General features: G+C 39.5%; 1 long non-coding RNA gene across 2 annotated transcripts in view; it reads left to right on the top strand.

The window, feature by feature from the left end:
* The window catches only part of LOC145715368 (uncharacterized), a 569,759-nt gene that overhangs the window by 339,842 nt on the left and 206,425 nt on the right, over positions 1-23,492 (top strand). For both annotated transcript variants that reach the window (XR_014137428.1, XR_014137429.1), the window contains one exon: positions 1,220-1,323. This is a non-coding gene — a long non-coding RNA (uncharacterized LOC145715368). The remainder of the gene's footprint in view (positions 1-1,219; positions 1,324-23,492) is intronic.

Genomic DNA, 23,492 nt, shown 5'->3' with positions numbered 1-23,492 from the left:
AGTCTTCTGCCACAATGATCATGAGAAATCAGTGCTTTTATTGTCTACTGTGCCCATATTAATCTTCATAACACCTCATTCTCTGCAGGTCAAGTTCAAACTCCCTTTCTTCTACTTGTATCGTATTCCTTAGCCTTTCATCTGCCTCAGTTGGAGCATTCTTACTTCGTGTATGAAAACTTTGATTAGTCTAAACTGATCCCTTTTTTTCTTTCCAGTCATGTTATATACAGCCTAAAGTCACGGTAGCCAGGCTGTGCTGTGGAGATCACACCTCCAGAAACAATCCTTTTAAAACAAGGGATGGGAATTGGTGGCACAATTCTGAGTCATTCCTCAAAAAGTCACCAATGGGACTGAACCCCATTTGCCCAAGGTGGTGATATGCTATACGAGAGCTTTTTACTACAAACAGTTCACAATCTATTTTGGAGTGAACCTTTTCTTCATTCCCTCTCTCATTTTTCCTAACCCTCTTTTGTGCTTCCTGAAGTTACTTTCCAGACATATTACCTGTACCCAAGTCTTGTTTCAGGGTTTGCATTTAAAGTAGAACCCAAAATAAGACACCATATATTGAAAACTTAAAAAAAAACATACAGGGCCCAGCTTAGCACTATGCACACCATACATGCTAAAATTATACAGATTAAATAAATATGGATGAATGGAAAATATGCCCTATATCAAGATCTGTTTTTTGTCTCCTCTGAGGCTGTGAGATCATACTGAGCTTTGTATTCATGGGTAATAATATGGATGTTTTAGAGTCACGGTTCATTCCCAGTATGATTCCTTTGAAGCCCTGGTGATGCGCCTCCAAGCTGTCCTCAAGATAGGAGCCACTATCTCTGTTGGCTGTCATGAGGACTCCTGCTCTGGGGACTTGCCCTTAGCCAAGGAGGTCATGTCTATCCTCAAGAGGCAGTCAATGACTGACTGACTTAGGGACAGGCTAGTTCCCTGGCCTTAGAGGGGGTTCTGTGGTGAAATTCATACTCCAGAGCTCCTTGTGGGATCAGGTTGAAGTTAGATACCACATCAGCTCATACCACATTGCTCATGTGCTTTCCCTGCCCATCCTGCTTCCCCTACTCCCCTTCACTGGAGAAGCCTCCTGCAATACATCCCATACATCTGAATCCCCATTTCAGGCTCTGCTTTTAGCGAACTTGATTTAAGATGCTCCTGATTTCCATTGATCTTCCTTATCTTACAGGGCTTTTCCTCCCAAGACGCCTGGACAACCTACTACTGAATTTCTCATATAATGTGACAATTCATATATTCAATAAATTTTGGAAAGTTCAGCTCTGCAACAAGGTAGGACTGTTCCTTATCATCATTTTCACCTCTGCCCATTAAATATGTAAGAATGGTATTTGGCAGTTCTTTCAAGAAGTAGCTTTCTTGGTGTAGACCCTGTTCAGTACATAAAATGACTTAACTATGGAATTTCTCTAGGATTCATAAATCAACTTTCTTGGGGGGAAAAAAGCATGACTTTTCTCTGTTTCTCACCATAGAAATTTTACTGCAACGTTATATAGAATGATATTTAATATAACTCAGCTAATAACTTATAAGAGGCCACATTGAGGTTAAAATATTTTAGCTGCCCTGTTGCTTTTGCAATTGAAAGGAGCAGAGTAGCTAGAAAGATCAAAAACAACCTTTTAAATTCCCCAAGGCCTTGTTTAATGGAGTGTATACAATCAAATTTCAACAATCCATGGCTAGATTATCTATGGCAGTACTTCTCAGACTTTAATGTGCACATGAATCACCAGGAGATCTTGTTTAAATGTATATTCTGGTTCAGTAGGTCTAGTGTGATGCCTTAAATTCTATGTATGTGAAAATCTCTCATAAGATGGTGATGCTAATTGTCCACAGACTGCACTTTAAGCAACAATATCTTATATATTTCTTCACTCCTGTAGTGCTTATCCTCTGACCCAGTGACCATATAGATAATATAATCTAAAGGTAAGATTGAAAGTCTGACATTGAAACCTTTCATGACTATGCAGCCTAAGCAAAATTATGCCTGTGGCCTCTGATGATAAGCTTTGACTCTAAGGACGTTTAATGATGTTGCACATGATCCGAAATACAAAAAATGCTGATTTGGGTCCATTTTTTTTTTTTTTTTAAGATGAGATCAGGTTAAGTCTAGATTTCTCCTGAATACACATTCTTATCTAGCTTTCAGAAAAGGATCTCACCTTCAATGGTAATACAAGGAAAATAAACACAGTCAATATTGGTATCACAAGTAGTCTGGTTAATAACAAAAAGTACTGATTTCACCCTGGCTGGCTTGCTCCTTGGGGCTACCACTCCACAATGGGAAATTCTACTCTTACCTCCTGCAATAGTTCACCAAATTCCAAGCCCTATCTTAAACATGAAACACCTAAGTCAAGGCTTATTTTACCACATTTCTTGAATTCTAAGTCTAGGCCTGAAGTAATTTATTTATCCTAAATAGCTGGTCCCTGTCTCCAAGGTACAGCTGCCATTCTGAGAAATAGGCATCTTCAGAAAACATCTTCCTGTTTATGTTTAATATAATATAGACCATTTTATGCCTTCACAAAATTCTCAGGAAAATGAATATGCACAGTGTTCACAAAGTTATAGTATTACACAGATAACATATTGTTTCCTCATGGGAGGTATTGAACAATAAAACAAGATGAAATTTTAAGACTTTCTAATTTCCCCTCAGACCAATATTTTACATTTTATGCATTTTTACTCTAAAATTATTAATGTCATTGGTGTCAGCAAATATGGCAGGATCTCTGAAAATTCTGTCTTCCATAAAATCTACAAAAATATTGGTAATAAATAGAATCAACATTTTTATAACTCTGAAAATTAACAAAAGGCTTTTAGTTATATGGGAAGTGTTTATTCAGTAACAATGGTTGGATCTCAGTAAAAACAGTGAGCCTTATTCTTAGGGCATTTTAACTTGTCCTGTTGCTCTCTTCCCACCCGTAAACTATGTGGTAGCTGGTTGCCTTGAAAACCTAGAGCCCTTGGGGCGCCTGGGTGGCTCAGTCGGTTAAGCGTCCGACTTCAGCTCAGGTCACGATCTCGCGGTCCGTGAGTTCGAGCCCTGCGTCAGGCTCTGGGCTGATGGCTCAGAGCCTGGAGCCTGCTTCCGATTCTGTGTCTCCCTCTCTCTCTGCCCCTCCCCGTTCATGCTATGTCTCTCTCTGTCTCAAAAATAAATAAACGTTAAAAAAAAAAAAAAAAAAAAAAAAAAGAAAACCTAGAGCCCATGCCCATAGTTAAATATGGCAGCCTGGTAGCAACTAGAAGAGAAACAGAGTTGAAGCTCCTTTAAACTTCATTCCCATAGATTATCATTATTTGACCTATCTAGTCGTTCCCTGAAAGACCCTGCTTGCAAGACAGTCTTAATTTGCCTTGACTTGGACCTCCTATAATGGAAAAAAATCCTTTAACCTGGCAGAATTTGTCAAAAACAATTAGAATTAAACTGCTTACCTTTGTGTCTGTCTGAAGCAGTAAATAACAGACTATGGAGAAAACCACAGGCTAACCAAAAAGTTTTAAAGGAAAAGCTGGGAAAGGAGATATCTATAGGGGTTTTAAAAAGCTCACATACACAATCACAAGGATATAAAGTTTATGTGCATGCACAGGGATGCGTGTATGTTCAGGAAATATCTGAGAAGGCGTTAAGTTCTCAACTGTGGCCTACCTTGAGGTTTGTTGGCAGCAGGAAGTAAAACATAAGGTAGAATTGTCAAATACTGGCTAAGTACTAACGGTGTTCCCCAGCAGATACACAGAGCCCCTCAACAAAGCTTGGTAGACTTATTGGTTTTATATACTTATAAAAATCTGTCCAGTAATTAGCTGACCATGATGTTAACTAGGCAGAGACTTCAGTGACCACAAGTATAAAAGAATAGGGACTTAACAGAGTTAATTCAGGAAAGCCATTAAACCAACAAAACCATTACCACAGGCATCACCACCACCACCAACCACACACCCAGTCACAAAACAAAACTCAGTAGTAATAGCAAAACATAGGGTGTGATGAAAGCCTAATTTCCAGAGTTTCCATGTTATTTTTTTTTTTAATTTTTTTTTTTTAACGTTTATTTATTTTTCAGACAGAGAGAGACAGAGCATGAACGGGGGAGGGTCAGAGAGAGGGAGACAAAGAATCTGAAGCAGGCTCCAGGCTCTGAGCTGTCAGCACAGAGCCCGACGCGGGGCTTGAACTCACAGACTGTGAGATCATGACCTGAGCCAAAGTCGGACGCTTAACCGACCAAGCCACCCAGGCGCCCCTCCATGTTATTCTTTAAATGTTCAATTTCCGATAAATAATGAGGCTTACAAGAAAAAAAAAAAAAAACCCAAGAAAGTACAGTACATTAACAGGAAAAAGAGCTGTCAATAGAGACTGTCTCTGAGGAAGCTCATGTATTGGATTTACTAGACAAAGACTTGAAATCATTTATTTTAATTATAGTCAAAGAAAATATAATCTATTGGAGTGCATAAGAATGATGTCTCACCAGGTAGCCAATAGCAATAAAGAGACAGAAATTAACTAAAAGGACTAAGTAGCAATTCTAGAATTGAAAAGTACACTAACTGAAATTAAAATTTACTAGAGGAACATAATAGTAGATTTGAGCAGGCAGAAAATTCAGCACAATTGAACATAAAGTAATTGAGGTTATATACACTGAGGAACAGATAAAAATGAAGAAAAATGAACAGAGACTTATACGCATGTCAACATAGTCATAATTGAAGTTCCACAAGGAGAAGAGAGAGCCAACAGGGAAGATTATTAAATATATAATGGTCCCAATTTTCCTAAATTTGATGAAAAATATTATTCTGAATATACAAGAAACTCAACAAACTTCAAGTAGAATAAACTCATATTCATACCTAGACGCACCATAAACAAACTGTTGAAAGACAAAAACAAAGTCTTGAAAGCAGCAAGAGAAAATAAATTCATTCCATATAAGGGATCATCAATAAGATTGACAGTTGATTTCCCATCAGAAGCCATGGAAACCAGATGGCAGCAAGACGGTATATGTAATGTCCCAAAAGTCTTTTCAACCAGTTGAGCCAAGAATTCTGTATTTAGCCTAAGCATTTTTCAAAAAGAAGGTGGAAAAAGAGATATTACAGGATAAATAAAAACAGAGAATTTGTCATTAGGAGACCAACAGGAAATTACTAAAGAAAATATTTTAAGTGGAAATAAAAGAACATTAAACCGTAAACCAAATCCACATTAAAAATAGTAACTACCAGTAAAGGTGACTATATAAGTAAATACATAAGACAGTAAAAATGTATTTTGGTTTATAACTCTTTTTTTCTCCTCTCTGATTTAAAGGATATCTGCATACATGAACAACCATAAATCTGTGTTGATGAGCACATGGAACATAAAGTTGTAATTTATATGTTAGTAATGACACAGAGGAACAAGAGGAGAATCAAGCAGTATAGGAACAAAGTTTCAGCATAGTATTGAAATTAAACTCATGTTAAAGTAACTAGATTGTTATCAGTTAAGATGTTATTTATAATCCCCTGGGCAACCATAGGAAAACTTAAAAGCATCATTGAAGGAAATGAAAGAATACTTACATAAATATAACAATGATTCATGTTCATGAATAGGAAGACTTCTCATGTCAAGACGGCAGTATTTCCCAAGCTGATCCTAAAAGTCATATGGGAATTCAAGGGATCCAGCAGAGCCAAAACTCTCTTGAAAAAGAACAAAGTTGGAGGACTCACACTTTCCAAGTCAAAATTTAATACAAAGTATAATAATCAAGACTGTGTGGTAATGGCATAAAGGTAGACATATAGATAAGTGGAATGGAATTAAGAGTCTAGAAATAAAACACATTTTACATACATTTACAGTCAACTGATTTTTGTTAAAGGTGCCAAAGCAATTCAAAAATTGATGTTTTTAAAAAGTGGTGCTAGTGCAGCTTGACCCCTACTTCATACCGTAAACTAAACTTAACTCAAAATGCGTTGAAGACCTTAAATAAGAACTAAGATTTCAAAACTCTTAAAGGACAATATAAGTGTAAATCTTCATGATCTTGGATAAGGCACCAGTTTCTTAGATACGACACTTTTGAAACCCAACCAGCCAGGGGCGCCTGGGTGGCTCAGTCGGTTGAGCGTCCGACTTCGGCTCAGGTCATGATCTCGTGGTCCATGAGTTCGAGCCCCGCGTCGGGCTCTGTGCTGACAGCTCAGAGCCTGGAGCCTGCTTCCGATTCTGTGTCTCCCTCTCTCTCTGCCCCTCCCCCATTCATGCTCTGTCTCTCTCTGTCTCAAAAATAAATAAACGTTAAATTAAAAAAAAAAAAAAAATAAATAAATAAATAAACATTAAAAAAAAAAAATTTGAAACCCAACCAGCCAAAGAAAAGATAGATGAACTAGACTACATTAAAACAAACAAGGAAACAAACAAAAAAACCTGTGCTCCACAGGGCATCATCAGTAGAGTGACAAAGTATCCCATGGAATGGCAGAAAATATTGACAAATAATTTGTAAAGGGTCTGGTGGCTAGAATATATCAAGAATTCTGCAAAACAACAACAAAAAGCCCAATATGGGCAAACGGTTTGAGTAGACATTTTCTCCTAAGAAGATTTGCACTTGACCACTGAACACATGAAGAGATTTTCAACATCATTAGTCATTAAGGAAATGCAAATGAAGACCACAATGAAATACCATTTCACAGCAAACAGCATGTCTATAATAAAAAAAACACAGACAAGAACAAGTGTTGGCAAGGATGTGGAGAAATTAGAGCCATCACTCACTGCTGCTGGGAAGCTAAAGTGGTGTAGCTGCTGTGGAAAACAGTTTGGCAGTTCCTCAAAATGGTACACATAGAGTTACCATATGGCCCAGCAATTTCATTCCTAGGTACATGCAGAAGAGAATTGATGACATCAGTTCACACAAATACTAGTAAATGAATGTGCATAGCAGCTTTCCTCATAGTAGCCAAAAAGCAGATGCAACTAAATATCTATAAATGAATGGATAAACAAGTTTAGGACATCTACACAATGCAATGTTACTCAACCGTACAAAGGAATAAAGAATTGAGACATGGGACAAAATGGATGAACCTTGAAAACATGAGTGAAAGAAACCAGACACTTTAGGCCATATGAAATGTCCAAAATGGGGAGATCCATAAAGACAGAAAATAAATTAGTGGTGAACAGGAGCAGTGGGAAAGAAAAATGGATAGTGACTGTTAATGGGTATAGGGTTTCTTTATGGGGAGATGAAAATGTTCCAGAAATGAAGTGATGGTTGTACAGCCTCATGAATATGCTTGAAACCACTGAATTGTATTTAAATGGGTTATAATTGGGGCACCTGGGTGGCTCAGTCAGCTAACCACCTGAATCTTGATTTTGGCTCAGGTCATGATCTTGTGGTTGGTGAGATTGAGCCCTGCATCAGGCTCACACTGACAGTGTGGAACCTGCTTGGGAGTCTCTCTCCTTCTCTCTCTGCCCCTCCCCTGCTTGCGCGTGCGCACACATGTGTGCTCTCTCAAAATAAATAAACATTTAAAAATAAATAAAAGGGGGGGCGCCTGGGTGGCTCAGTCGGTTAAGCGTCCGACTTCAGCTCAGGTCACGATCTCGCGGTCCGTGAGTTCGAGCCCCGCGTCGGCTCTGGGCTGATGGCTCAGAGCCTGGAGCCTGCTTCCGATTCTGTGTCTCCCTCTCTCTCTGCCCCTCCCCAGTTCATGCTCTGTCTCTGTCTGTCCCAAAAATAAATAAACGTTAAAAAAAAAAAATTAAAAATAAATAAATAAATAAATAAATAAATAAAAGGGTTATAATTTTTTGTATGAGCATTGTGTTTCAATTTACAAAAAATCAATGTACATTCACAGAGAAGGAGATATACTAAACTTTACTGCGGATATAAAAAATACTGCAAACCTGGATATAATTGATTTTGGAGTCATTTTTTTACCTGTTATGTTAATCTGATACCAACTATTGGCATGAATATTTGAAGCTAATGGCAAAAAGCATTCACGTATTAGTGAGGCTGCATTATTCAAAAACAAGATGAATAGAGAATTTGCATACCCAAAGTTAAGAATTCACAAGGAAGAAATGAAACCCAGGAAATAAATACATACAGACAGGAATAATATAGTTTCGAATCCGTTTACCACTGTTGTTTGTGGTAAAAGAAAAAAAAAAGTTTGAAATGACATGTGAGAAAAAAGAAAGAGAACGGCATTGCAGGAGATTTGGATTTTAATTTGAGAAAAATCATACAGCTATTCCCATCATTTCTTTTTCTTTTTTAAATGTTTATTTTTGAGAGAGAGAGAGAGCAAGCAGGGGAAGGGCAGAGAGAGAGAGACGGAGACAGAGAATCCCAAGCAGGCTCTGTGCTATCAGCTTGAACTCATGAACCGTGAAATCATGACCTGAGCTGAAATCAAGAGTTAGAAGCTTAACTGACTAAGACTGACTCCCTATTTCTTGATATTGTATATAAATTCTGTCTCTCTAGCAGCATCCTCTCTGGGTCATCATGATGGTATCATACATCAGGGTTTCTCAAAATATAATGTACATTTGAATCACCCTGGGACCTTGTTAAATGTAGATGCTAGTTCAGTAGGTCTGGGTAGAACCCAAGATCCTGCCTTTCTGAAGAACTCATAGCTGGTGATGCTAATTGTTCACAGATTGATCACACTTTCAGTAGCAAGGCCTTACATGACTTCTCTTCTCTTCTCTTCTCTTCTCTTCTCTTCTCTTCTCTTCTCTTCTCTTCTCAGTACTATGCTTAATAAAGGCCATCCAGTGGATAGTTGTTGAATAAATAGATGACTTTCTATGCTGTGATAAATGTCTTTCCTATTTATACTTTCCTAGGCACACATACAGATTAGGGAAATTATATTTCACAACATGAAAAAAATACTGTGGATTCCATCAGATATTTCTTTCTTACATAATCTCAGAGCACAGTTGCTGCTGCCAGATTTTTGCATATAAGCAGTGTGAACTGCAGTCAGCTTTGAAAACTGAAGGTTACCTCCATTGTGCATGGAAATTACTTTAATAAATGTTACTTGAATACATGAAATTGAATATAAATACATAGATGCCTGTGACTCCTGCTTGTCCCCATCTCCATATGGGTTACCAAAGCTGCAAAAGTTGCAACATCCCCCGCATGGGCCTTCTGACTTACAGGCAAACCCAGCATAGGATCCACTGTACTTCTTCCTGTCATGAACTGCTTCTTGGAAACTTCTCTCACAGAGGAAGTACAGAACCTAATGAAATCTGTTCTCTGACACCCTGTGCTACTCAGGATTAAAATAGTTTTTCCCAAATAGCATTTCCTAAGCCTTTGAGCAAACAAGGCAGGCAAGGCTAACCTGTTTACTTGAGAGTAAGCCTCTTGAGGATAAGGTGTTAAGTTATCGTAAATCAAAGCAGTCATTCCATAACATTTGTTGAACACTGACTGTGTGCTTCAGTGCCGGGATAGTTTCTTTAATCATTATATAACCAAAGGAATATAAGTTTCTTGAGAACAAGGACTTTGGCCTGTTCGACATAGTATCTCTAGCAGCTAGAATGAGGCTTGACACATAGCAGGTAAATATTAGTTGTTTGATCAAGAATAAATATTAGTTGGTGGATCAAATGACCTAGAAATTATATAATGTTCTAATTTTATAGGAAAAGAACCCCCAAAGTTCGGAGAAGACATAACTTCCCTTAAGTCACACAGTTAGTGAATGACAGGGCAGAATTTAAAAGATAGTCTATGAGTCCTTGTAATACACACTGGATCAGTCATGTTCTTCCCTTATTTTCTACCTTTCAAAAAGCATGGCAGCTTTCATCTCCCAGGGGGTGCCAAAGTGTTGTGTGCATTGCCTTCTTTTTATTCTGACAAAAAGTCCACTCTTCTCTCTGGCACGAGGCAGCATGCCAGAATAAATTCAGTTAGAATCAGGTTCTAAGTTTTTATAAGCACAGGTCATTCACAAAGTGCGGCCACAAATTATTGGAAATCTGGCTGAGAACTGCTAACCTCAGGATTGTATAGATTTAGCAAATAAAGATACAGGACATCCAGGTAAAGTTGAATTTCAAGTAAACATCAAACAATATTATAATATTAATATTAATATATTAATTTCTATATATATATTATCATTTGTTTTTCTGAAATAAGTTTAACTGCGTTTTATCTGGAAATCCTAACTATACTAGATCACACCTCTGCCCAACATAATAGCAGGAGCCAAATGGTGTTGGTTGAGTGGATAAATAAATGGATGAATAGAAGAATAGATTTAAAAAGGTGAACAAATGATTCTTCAAAATCCCTAATTCTCTGTGTTGGGCATCATATTTAGGCAGATGTTAGCCTGTGTCCTATTTGATGTCATCTGCAGCATTATCATATGTCCTTGGAGCCAGTGCTGGTACTGGGGCCAAGAGAGTCATATGACTTGGACTGCACAGTCACAAAGGGCTCCAGTTTTAGGCTTTCATTCTTATCTTTAGGTTACATTATCCACAGGGATGGTGGGTATGGGAGTGAAAGAAATGTTTACCACAAAACCTTAAAGTGTGTATCATGACTAGCTCACACCAGCAGCCCTGTGTTAGTTTCCTGCTGCTAGTGCAACCATTTACTACACACCTAGTGGCTTAAAACAGCACAAATTTATTATCATGGTTCTGGAGGTTGGAGTCTGAAAATGGATCTTAGGTGGGCTTATATCAAGGTGTTGGCAGGGATGTTTCTCTTCTGGGATCTCTGGGGGAGAATCTGTCACTTGTCTTCTTCAGCTTCTAGAGGTCACCTTCATTCCTTGGTGCCTGGCCCCCTTCCAGCCACTGCCAATTACTCCAGCCTCTGCTTCTAGCCTCGCTTCTTCTCGGACTCTGACCGTCTTGCCTCCCTTTCGTAAGGACTATTGTGATTACATTGGGCTTACCTGGGTAATCCAAGATAATCTCCCCATTTATGGAACCTTAACTTAATCATATTTTTGAAATCTCAGTTATCAGTAAGGCAGCATATTCACAGGTCCTGGGGATTTTGATGCAGACATCTTTGGGGCCATTATTTGCCCTACAACAGGCACTGTAGTTTATATGTAGTTATACTGCACAGTACTCTCTATAAATGTTAGCTGATTAAATGCAAACCTTTAAAATACATGTGTAAAATATTTTTACACCTTCTTTTGTTAATTCTTAATTTTTTAATATCCTTGGAGCCTCTTTTGACTGCTGAGAGTCCCTACCTAAAGCAATATGATTTCTTATTTCAGTGATGGAAGAATTTTGGTATGCCAGACCAGTGGTTCTCCATCTTGGCTGCACAGTAGAGTCAACTGAGCATTGCTTTTTTAAAGTCCCAGTGCCAAAGGTGCACACCAAATCAGTTAAATCAGGATCTCTGGGGGAATGGATCCAGGCCTCCACATTTTTAAGAGCACCTCAAGTAATTCCAATGTCTGTTCAAAACTGAGAGCCACTGCACTCTATTTAACCTTTCATTGCTAGGCTAACCTGTTTTTTCTTTCTTTACTCTTTCCCTGTTTTTAAAAATTTATTTAAAAAACTTTTTTTTTTAACCATTAATCATTTTTGAGAGAGAGAGAGAGAGAGAGAGAGAGAAAGAGAGAGAAAGAGTACAAGCAGGGGAGGGGCAGAGAGAGAGAGACACAAAATCAGAAGCAAGCTCCAGGCTCTGAGCTGTCAGCACAGAGCCCGACACAGGTCTCCAACTCACAAACCAGGAGATCATGACCTGAGCTGAAGTCAGATGCCTAACTGCCTGAGCTACCCAGGCACCCCCTAAAATTTATTTTTATTTATTATTTATTTTTTATAGGAGTATGGTTGACATACAATATTACAGCAGGTTTGGGTGTACAACATAGTGATTTGACAAGTCTAGATGTTATGCTGTGCTCACCACAAGTGTTGCTACCATCTGTTACCATACAAGGCTATCACAGTTCCATTGATTATATTCCTTATGCTGTATCATTCGTCCAATGACTTATTCATTCCATAACTCAAAGCCTATATTTCCAGTTTTGCTCCCTATTTCTTATTCTAGCCTTTTTTTTTTTTTATTGTGCTATCTGCAAGTTTGCTCTCTACCTTACTGGACTATATTATTTCGATTGCATCATATTCAGTAAGGAAAGATAGATGCTCTCAGAACAACCAATGTGGGGTGGTTTAGTATGGACAGTGCTGTTCTGGGAATGAAAGATGCTCTGCTTTACCCCAAGAAGCAAGTTCTTCACCTCTCTGACCTCCAGTTTCCTCATATGTAGAATGAGGAGTTTGGAATAAAATGTCCTGTGGTCTTTTCTTCTAATTTATAAACCTCACAATTCTTTTTTTTTTCTTTTTGAGAGAGAGAGCACAAGTGGAGGAGGGGGGCGAGAGAGAGACAGAGAGGGAGAGAAAATATCCCAAGCAGGCTCCATGCTCATGGAGTCCAATTCAGGGCTTGGCCCCATGACCCTGAGATCATGACCTGAGCTGAAATAAAGAGTCTGATGCCCAGCCAACTGAGTCACTCAGGTGCCTCTCACAATTCTAAATATAGAAAGAAGAGGAAGGTCTTATGGAAGCAATTCTAGATCCCAGACCTGAAGATTAGATCTGATTTAATTAAAAGCAAACAGTTTTACTCTATGCATCACTGTTTGTCTTGGTTTGTTTCCCCCAGAAGCAGAACATGAGACAAAGATTGGAGTTTAAGTGATTTAGTTAGAAGGCAACTCCAGGAAGCACCAGGACAGCAAGGCAGACGACTCAAGGGAGATGCTCAATTTTGGTGTCGCTGTTGGTAACTGGAGCTCCATCCCACTGGGTACCCTGAAGCCATTGTAGAACATGGAGCTCAGAGTCATCTCACCAGAGGGTAGAGGTTGTTGTATTTGGATGGTACTGCATACCGATTTTTAATTTTTGTCAGGCATTAGTTGATGGCTGCTCCTGGGGACTGTTAATTCTCCAGTTGTTTCAGCCTGCTGTGCATAAGGCCAGAGAAATGTGGTGTCAAAAGAAGCCCTTGGGCAAAGAGATGCAAATGGTGACATTTGGATGTCAGGTCAATGTGCACCACAGGGTTAGGGACAATGGGGATATGGACAGATGCTAATGTGGCTCTTTTTTAAAAAAAAATGGTAATAAATTCTTGCTCTTTATATATTAATTAGGGATGTTTGAGGAATAAATGCATTAACATTTCTGAAGTACTTTGAGAACCTTGGCTACCCTTTGGGACAGCTGCTGTAGGCAGAGTATTGCAACAAATGTATTCTCCCTGTATAAAAGCCTCTCTGGGATATTTTTAGAAAGAAGATGAAATTTTCCATCTTTTTGGACACCATTTAGTTAGATGCTGTTTCAGGCCACTAAATGATATTTTTTTCTCAAATATCAGAAGGTTAAGGAGCTGGATTTTCAATACCAAAAGTAAATGAAAATAAATATTACTTGCAGGTATGACAAATCCGTATGCAGCTGTTAAGGAGAAAAGGAGTTGCTAGTTGCTATGTGTCTTGTGTTTTAGACCAAAGGGAGAAATATTTCCTTTCCAGATCTATGCCAGAGCCTGCAGACATATACTAGGAGTACACAGATTTGTTTTCTCCCCACCGAGTAAAGAATGTCACCACTCAGGCTCATCATAGCTATGTTTTCCTGACACCATAGACTCCTTCCATGTCTTATTGTAGAGCACTGAACAAGATGGGTTTACCATCTCTCTATCTAACCATTCCAGAATGTTCATGGTAGTGGGTGATTTTTTTTTAGTTGGATAAATATCATAGATTTACCTCCAAATTTGAAATACTGCTCAGAATTCCTTCCCTATGGTAAAAGAATGGTAAATGTTTTGGCTTCAGATCCATAACCCTTAGCTCTCTCAATATCATTTATCAGAATCTTCACTGTGACCCTGATGGAAGGGCAGAGTCCATGAGCCAGATTCCACCTAGTGCAGAGTCTGGGGGGATGCAGAGAGTGCGGTAGGTGGAGTTCATGCCCTCAGCATGAATGAATCCATGGTTTAAGATGGTCTCCAAAATAGGAACATATATTCAAAGCCATCAAGACCACTTAACCCCAGATGAGCTGCCAGAATGACAAAAGTTGTATGAGTGACCTCAGACTAGACCAACAGAAGACCACTCGTTTGAGTCCAGCCCAAATTGCTTATCCCCTGAATTATGACTAAACAAAATGGTTGTTGTCATAAATCACTGGGTCTGTGGTGGTTTGTTATACAGAACTAGGTTAGTACTATAGTTTGTCAAGCAATAATCAGTGGATTTTTAATAAGGGAAGCATTTGACATTACAGAAATATTTGGAAGGCAGTTTAGCCTAGTTCGAATATTTCAAATTTTTGTTTCAAACCATTTATTGCATGTGGATCCATTATGTATCTGATATGTCTTCTAAATTTTTTCTGTCACACCTTTGCTCATGCAGACTCTGAGCCTGGGATGCCTTTTCTAGTCCTCTTAGCCTTCCCACAGCTAACTGCTGTTCAAAATGAACCTCCTTCCCAATGTTTGCCTTGATCAGCCTGGCTCTAAATGATTTCTTCATCTACTAAACCCACACAATCATGAATAGAATCTACTTATTTCATGCTGTATCAATCAATTCAAAAGTGTTAGCCTCCAGTCTAGACTCTAAGCTTCTTGTAGGAGAGAAGATGCTGGCACCTTATATGGTATCTTTCACATGGTTCAAGATGTTTGGGGACCCACCTCAACATGTAGGTGTCCCATGATCTACTATCTGCTGCTGTTTAGGTTAATACATGGCAGGAGGGAAAGAGCAAGGAAATAATGAAATGTCCTAAGTCCCTGGCTCTTTTCCCTTTGGCTATGCATCTGTGTCGCTACTCTTTATGACCATTAGCTTTAAAGTTTCCACATAGATTTTATTAGTGGTAGAGAAATACCAAGGGACTATTATCCTTAGAATTGCTGTGAAGTATTGTTGCTGTGCTGAATGTGGTTGTAGGGGTTATGGCAGAGTTTGAAAAGGAGACGGCAGGGGTGCTGCCCCAGTATAATGAAGTAAGTGAGGGCAGAAGACCTTCAATACATTTGTTGTACTGAATTCCACTGAATTAGCTTCATCTCCACTTCTTTGTTTTTCTTTCTTTCCTTCCTTATTGCCACACACTTGGGGAGCAGATTGAAACTCTGGTCCTCATTATAGTCTGTAAGATCAACCCTACATTGAAGGTTTCTTTTCAATTTAGTGGTACTATCTTTTGAACTTCAAGAAGGTCAGATTTCAGGGATATTACATTTCTAGCGGATGAGCCTTTGTTGTCAGTGATAATTTTAAACCCCACTCCCTGATGGAGAAATCACTGGCACTGGCAGCTAGCACTGGGACTCAACGGGGTCTCTAAGAAGATCTAAGTAACACAAGCATAAAAATGCAAGTGAAATATCAGTCCACACTTTCCTCCATGGAATATGATGCAAAATCCAGAAACATTCACAAAGCTGACCTAGCTGAGAATCTGAAAACAAAGACAATTTCCTTGGTTGATTAATCCAGACGTTGAAATGGATGCCTCTTGGAATAAGAGCTAAAGGATCTTCTTTCACATTTTCTCCATTTCAAGTTCAAGGGTTCAAAGGTGGTGAGTGGTTAAGAGCCTAGGCTTTATTATCAATCAGTTTGAATGAAGATGTACTTGGTCACTAACTAGCTGTGTGGTTATAAACATATTACTTAACTTTTATCTTTTATTAGTACTTATTTTATAATTTATTCTTTATCTGCAAACATAGCCCATAGATACTGTAACCCATAGATTGCTTTACACATTTCCTGATAAATGAGTCATGCAGTAAATGTTAATTTTTATTATGCCATGTTGCTAGTTTGCTTTGGCCTTATGTTCGTTAAGAAAATCTTTTTGTTATTGTTTATTTATTTTTTTTTTGAGAGAGAGAGACGAAGTGTGAGTGGGGGAGGGGCAGAGAGAGAGGGAGACACAGAATCCAAAGCAGGCTCCAGGCTCCGAGCTTTCAGCACAGAGCCTCACACGGGGCTCGGACCCACAATCTATGAGATCATGACCTGAGCCGAAGTCAGACACTTAACCAACTGAGCCACCCAGGTGCCCCAATAAAATCCTTTTTGTTATCAGTGTCTTAGGTTAGGACCCCAGAAGCTGACTGTTAGACAAAGATTCGCTTCAGAGTGATTTGTTAAGGAATTGCTCCCAGAAAAGCCTGGTGAAAGAGTGAGGGAAGCTTGATAGGAAACACTAAGAAGCCAAATGGAGATGGAGAAACTTCATGTGAATCCCCAGCTCAGCCTAACCCCAAAGGGAGCTCCATAGTTTGTCCTACATCATGACAAGGGAGCTGGGGTTTCACAGTTCAGCATGTTCAAAAGGCATCAGTAAGAGGTTCTTTTTGGGAGATATAAACTCTCAGCTCTTCTGGCCATGGCATGCAGACAGAATGACCTGAAGAGCTTGAGAATATTATTTCAGTAAGAGGCACATGGGTATTCTTTATTTGAAGCATAGTACCCAGAATGAGGATTAAGAAAGATGGAAAAGTGCTTAATAGTTTCAGGAAAGAATGTGGATTTTTTCACATGATATATATTCTTTTTACCATGTACTAGGCATGTTTTAGAGACTTAATGAGAGATGACAAGGCTCTGCTTCCAAATGAACATCTGACACTGGTCAAGGTGAAACGTTTCCAGTTAAACTTTGCTTCCATGTGAATGCACCCACATGAACAAATACATTTTGAATTGTCTGACCTTTTCTGTTCAGATTTTCAGAACAGCACTAACAAACACATGACAGAATCACTTTCATTTCTAACTCTTCACTTTAATTCTAATTGACTTGAGAGTAGAACCACCCAGAAGAAGATACTTGGGTACCAAGTGATCCGGAGTGTAAGCATGAAGCTTAGAGTTTCTGTGACTCCTCGGAGAGTCAGAAGGAAAGAACCAAACACATGTCCTCTCTCAAGGCTCTGCTCTGGCTAGATGTGTGATGCTTTAGCAACTTGCTCAATTTCTTCAATAATGACAATCACTGGGGCCCCTGGGGGGCTCAGTCAGTTAAGTGTTCAACTCTTGATCTCCACTCAGGTCATGATTTCACAGTTTGTGAGTTTAAGCCCCACATTGGGCTCTGTGCTCGTGGCACAGAGCCTGCTTGGGATTCTGTCTCTCCTTCACTCCGCCCCTCATCTGCTTGTGCTCTCTCTCTTAAAATAAAAACACTTAAAAAAATAATGACAATCATTATTAGAAACAACCCACTACATGTCATGTTCTCATCTCGCACTAGGCATATTGCTAAGAGTTCTTATACATGTAGAATTTGGAATGCAATTAGCCCAGTAACATAGATATGATTCCCATTTTATGAATGAGGAGGTGGGTCTTACTGATTGGTACTAAAATATGGAAGCTCAGCTCATTTGCTCTGAAGTAGCACAAACTCTGGGGTACATTTTATACTCCAGAGCTCCCCTTGGGATCAGGCTGAAGTTGGGAATTTACCTGAATATTCTCCCTCCTCACCTGGCTTCTCCCTTTTGGACCAGCTTCCCTCATTCCTTCATCAGCCTTTTCTGAGAGCAATTCCTTAAAAAATACCTTGCATATGAGTTCTCATCTCAGGGTTAACTCACCTAAGACACCAGTTTAAAAGGATGTTATTACCAACTCTTAAGACCAAAAAAAGAAAGATCAATGACACAACTTGTTTAACCTTGCCAGAAGGTCGATGAGGATGGCAACCCACATTTGAACTCAGATTTGACTCCTCAAAGTCGTGTTCTGAACACCATCTCACAGTTTCTCCCAGTAAACTGAGGAGGTCATGCCAACTAAAGTATAATTTAACAGACAACTTTACAGTATCTTGACTCTGATAATGTCCACCCCACCCCGGCCCCTTCAATTTAAGAAGAACTGTCTCTTATCAGATATCTAAGATATTGATGCTCTCTGAATATCTCTTACAAGAATCTGTAGAACCTGGGGATAGCGGCAGGAGAGAGCCTCCTTCCTCTGTTAGTTCATTTCTGTAGTCTGAGAAGGTTTGTTTTTCTTATTTTTTTTTTTTATCTCTCCATTTGAGGAAATTCTTTAGACATTCTGTCCCAATGTAGGGAAGGAAGGAGAATGCATTAAAGGAAGGGATGGAAGGAGAATAATTGGGTCCTATTTGGGAAATGCAGACTCTTATAAGATAAAGCCCTTGGTTCTCTGGATTCTGGGTTTTGTGTGGGAGTAGTCCACAGATTTCTTGGCCAGTCCTTTCACTCGTTCCACCCATCCAACCTGCTCTGTAAAACACCTCCAGCAACATAACTTATATCCAATTTAAAACTAATACTAACTGTGACACTAAAGCAATTTTTTCCCTCCAAATCCTTACTTTAATGTCTGCTTTCCAAGCTGTTCACAGCAACCTTATTATTTAATCACAAAAAGGATCTGAGTTCTCCTCATGAGTGGACTGAACACATGTTACTTGTAACATGTGTTACAAGTTATGCCTTTATGCTTTATTTCTATAGGCTTTCATCATTAGACAAATATTGGTACATTATTATTTATCCTTAAACCTTTTATAACATATAAATGTAATATATGCACAAGATATATGATAAATGTACTTATCTTAGAGTTGCATGGAAACAGAGCCTGAGGCAAGGATTAAGTGCCAGTGCTTTATTTGGGAGATGCAGACACAAGACTGGAGGGTGAAGACAAAATAAAGTGAGGCAGGGAAGTGTGGAGAACAAGATAATAGGATGCTTTACTAGTCACTGCTTCATGATGATCTATCTGTGAGTAGATACAGTGTGTTGTCTGGCAGGTATGTTTGCTCAACCCCACACAATGTCTCTGGACAGGATTTATAAAGATTCTGCTCATGGAACAGTCCATGAGAGGATAAGGAGAGGACATTTATTTGTTTGCTCCTTCCAGTGTCCTATTTTCCACTGGTCAAAGGTGACCCCATAGAGGACTGGCTCTTCCACACCACAGTTTGTTCATCCAGCTGCTTTACCAGCTCCTCAGGGTGACAGACCCCATGCCTCACAGTGTGACATTTTACTTTAGTCCAGATGTCATGAGACAAACCAAACTTTCAGCTGTATAGAGGGCCTGATGACTTTCCTATGGAAAGCAACTTGCAGTCAGGCCACTAAGGTCCAAGCAGAATTGATGGTTTGTGCACTAATTAAGACCAGAGCAATTGCTTATGAATCTGGAAGAGGTTGGCATGAAGAGAATGTGAAGAGATGCATAGAATGTGTCAGATAAAATACTGTATCATTAATAACTAGGAATTATAGTATGGTTATAATGGTTTTAACAATTGATGTATTTTATTAAGCAATTTGCTGTGTGGTAGTGTTGTGCTAAGCCCTTTACAAGTTCATTTAGCTTTGTGGAAGACTGACTGGAAAATGACCACAGTCATCTATTCTTCTTTTACCACACCCTTTGCAAAATGACATCATAGCAATGCCTATCAAGAGATAGAATCTATTTCCTCACTCCTTGAGTTTGAGTTTGAACATGTGACTTACTTGGACTAATAAGGTGCAGTGGAAGTGATTGTGTAACAATTCCAAGCCTTAGGAGGCCATGTTCACTGCCACCCTCTCTCTTTGACCCCTGCCAGCAGGAGAACAGGTGTAGGGTATAGCTGGACAATGAGAGACCACATGAAGCACAGATGAGCCATCCAAACTAAGGTCATCCTTGACTAGGCAGACCTGACTAAACAACCAATTAATCAAAGATGCATAAGCAAGTAAGCCCAAATCAGCCAAACCCAAGGAAGATCTGCAGAGCCTCCCAGCCAACCCATAGATTATTAAGCAAAAGTACATGTTTATTTTAAGTCACTGAGGTTTTGTGCATATTATTTTATGCGGCATTATTATGGCCATAGATTACTGATCCAAAGCTTACCAACAATCCTATGAAGTAGACATGTTTTGTTTTGTTTTGTTTTGTTTTGTTTTGTTTTGTTTTGTTTTGTTTTAACAGATGTGAAAACAGGAGAGATTAAATGACTTGGTCAAGATTACACATTAAACATTTGATTGGAACTCAGGAATGTCTAACTCTAAGGTTTTAATTGCTACACTTTACTGTTTTGCTTTTTCTGGATACTTGATATTTATTTCTCACTAACTAATGGATCTTAGTGAATAATTTGACCATATTGTCACCTTCCTTAAGATGATATACCTCCACACAATTTTATGTTTTGAAGGGTCTAGGATTTTGTAATGAAGTAAATGTTGTATATACAAAACACTCAATGGGGAGAGAGTGTCAGTAAGTATGACAGAGAGAAGACATCAAAGGAAAGGCAAGTGCAAATATTACCCTAAAAGAGAGAAGGCATACAAGGCTTGGAGTGGAATGATGTGGAAAGTGAGTCCATCAGGGAGTACCTGGTCCTGTTGGTAGTTTGAGTCTGCAGCAGGTGTAGGTCTTTGAGGTTCAGGATTTTGCATCTCCCTTCTAGAGTTAAATAGCGAAAATTCAATTCTAAATATCTGATTGGCTTTATTGAATGATTCATGAATCAGGCAGCATCCCATCTAGCAATAGAAAGGAGTTCCAAAGAGCTAAAGAAAGGGAAAGGTGTTTAAAGGCAGGGACAGAGTGGGAAAGGAAATTATTAGTGAAGAATGCTTTGTTTTTGGCAAGGTTGCCCTCCTACTGGGAATGGAAGGAGTCTATCAGTGGATTACATCTTAGTGTTGACAAAGAAATTCCAGGTTGGCTGGTTAAAGATCATATTTCTGGGAGAAGCTGAAGCTGTAGTTAGGTTTTAAGTCTTGGTGGGGTTTAGCATAAGTGACTCCATTTTGGGCCTGCTGTCTCCTTTTCTAACACTAGGAAAACATATATCCTTAATTTGCTTTGTCTGTTCTTTGAATAATGTGAACATAAATGACTGATGTTTATGTGGCTTATAGAGTCCGTCTCATGCGTTCCTTTAAAGCCATACCTCATAGACTGCCTGCTGCCAGGGTGAGGACCTGGTATCTATATTCAATCAGAGGCCTCTGCTGTATTTATCCAGCTGGTTTTGAAAACAAAGGAAACTACATGCAAGGGTGAGGTCAGTCATCAAGCCTGGGCCTCCTGAGGCGCCAGCTCTTCTATATCTGTCCCGTCAGTGTGGCAGGGAGACATGGGCCTCATTCCCATTAGTGTTAATGGAGCCAATCGTATGAATCCACCACATATCTATGTGTATTCTCTCATGTTTTGATATCTTAATGCATGAAATTACATCTCTAGGGAAAGGCTTGCCTCTTAAGTGCTCCCAATTCCCATTAATGATAATGGAAAAGAGACACACGCACACCCACTATTGCTCAGAAAAGTAGGCAAAATATGGAAGATGATTAGGTTTCAGGATTGTCACAGGAGACTTGAAGAAGCTGTAGGGAGGGTCTAAAGTGATCCTTTTTTGCAGGCTTATTTAAGCATTATTAAACATAGACAGTTTCTCTGAACTGTCAACAGATAATTGACTACAGTCTCTTCTCCAGGAGGAAGGTGCTGATGTCTGTACATATTTGGGGGTACCCTTTGGGTTGTGGGGTGTGTTTTTGAGGAACTGGAGGGGAGAGGGTGCTAGAGGAGCTCCAGATTCTCCCATGAGCATGCTGGGATGGATCAGCGGGAGGATAATGTGGGGGCTTCTTCCTCTTCCCAGGGGGTGGGAAGAAGGGACTTGGAGGCTACAGACTGCTCTGTCCTGGAGTGAGGGAGGTCCATGCCTGGACTTTCTTTTGGAAGATGCTGTTCTACATTTTAGGAAAAGCAAGATAAGGGATTCTGGCCATGCTCTGCCCTTTTCTCTTTGTAGACAGGACATTGATATAGGTTCTTTGAGGTTACTAAAGAGGTGTAATTGTACAATTTAGAGATAAGGCCACATGATCAGATTACAAATTAACATGAAAATCAGCCAACTCTTATTTACTCTGTCAGCAAGTTTGGCTGCTACTTCTTCTGTTGCACCAGAATTGTGTCCTTTTGCTGACTTCCTGTAGTTTAGGAAATGACTTGTCTGGAATCAGTCACACAGGGAAGCAGCACAGTATTGTCACTTGCTGGTGGGATTGGAAAGGTGCTGGGAAGGATCCTTAAGTAATTTCAGTCTAGAGACCACAGTGTCTGAAATTCTGTTACATGCATTCCTTTGGTGTGAACTCTCACTCTTTTTTTTTTTTTTTTTCTTTTTTTTAAACATAGAGCAAAGGAGTGTGGGAGACATAATATGTTCTGCAGTTAACACCCATAAGGGAATAATTTCGTCAGAGAGCAACCAGATGTGATTCACTGGGGGCTAAGGATGCTTCAAGGGGGAGGAGAAAATGTGAAGGAAAGAGAAGAAACAGAGGGGAATGTGGAATGGGACCAAGATGAGCCTGTATCCTCACAGAGACTTTGAGAGGACAGAAAGGGTAAATGTGTTGTTGAACTGGGTATACACTATAGAATACATTCCTTCTGTGGCCAGTGTTTCTCTCCTTTCTTTGGAGTGAGCATTACAGAACTACTCTAAGACACAGTTGGAAGCTACGGACCTTCTTGTAAGAAACATGCGCGTGCGTGCGTGCGCGCGCACGCGCGCGCACACACACACACACACACACACACAAAAGCTCACACACATTTTCATGGAGTTTTCAGTGTTCACAGATTCCCTGACGTCCACCCATGGGCCCCAAGTTCAGGGAGATGGCCAAGCTAGAACAGTGAAAGGTCAGAGCTCCAGTATGATGAGGACATTAGATCATGGACAGCAGTGGTCTAGGGCCTCTCATTTCTGACAGTCCCATATAGAAGGTGAGTTTTTGCTAACAATGAGACTGTAAATAGACCTATTGAGACTAGTGGAAATACTCAAATATTCTGATATGAGTTACAGTGCTGCCAGGTGTGTGGGTAAGGATGAGCTTTAGGTTGATAGATGTACATAGTCACGCAGAATGATTTCAGGAAGTATTCCAACACTTCCACCGTCCATCTTATACACAAACTTAACATTCACACTCACTCTACCTGTCTTCTTCCATGAGTGTTATATCAGAGTCCCTCAAACAGGGAAGAAACAGTAGGTCTTTAACAACATTCCATTAGTGAAATACCAACTAATCCTCTTTGTGCTTACCTGTCCCTCAATTGCTCTAGTTTTCTGAAAGAAAAGTACCATGTTGAAATAGTACCCACTGCCCCCAGATCATTCTTCTTTCCAACCTTTTTACCAGCAAATGACAGGCCTCCGT

The sequence above is a fragment of the Panthera onca genome, chromosome A3 (assembly GCF_046562875.1).
Source record: "Panthera onca isolate mPanOnc1 chromosome A3, mPanOnc1 haplotype 2, whole genome shotgun sequence".
Lineage (NCBI taxonomy): Eukaryota > Metazoa > Chordata > Mammalia > Carnivora > Felidae > Panthera > Panthera onca.
This window is presented reverse-complemented; position numbering and strand designations above follow the sequence as displayed.